Raw genomic sequence first — 250 nt, forward strand, 5'->3', positions numbered from 1 at the left:
TTCCTCGCCCCCCACCCCCTCCCCGCCTCGCCCCGAGGGCGTCACGTGGCGGCGTGGGCCCCGCCTCCGGTGACGTCACCGCGCTCGCAGCCGTCGCGCCGAAGAAAGGATGCTCTAGGATGCGGTGCAGGTGGGCGGCCGGGATGCGCCATGCGGCACTGCAGGTAAGGGACGCGCGGCGCCCCGGCCTGCAGACGTGCGACCCGTCGGCGCCCCAGAAAGCGGAAGCGGGGTCTTGGGCCGCTGCGGC

The sequence above is a fragment of the Crocuta crocuta genome, unplaced genomic scaffold, assembly GCF_008692635.1.
Source record: "Crocuta crocuta isolate KB4526 unplaced genomic scaffold, BGI_CrCroc_1.0 scaffold224, whole genome shotgun sequence".
NCBI classification, from domain to species: domain Eukaryota; kingdom Metazoa; phylum Chordata; class Mammalia; order Carnivora; family Hyaenidae; genus Crocuta; species Crocuta crocuta.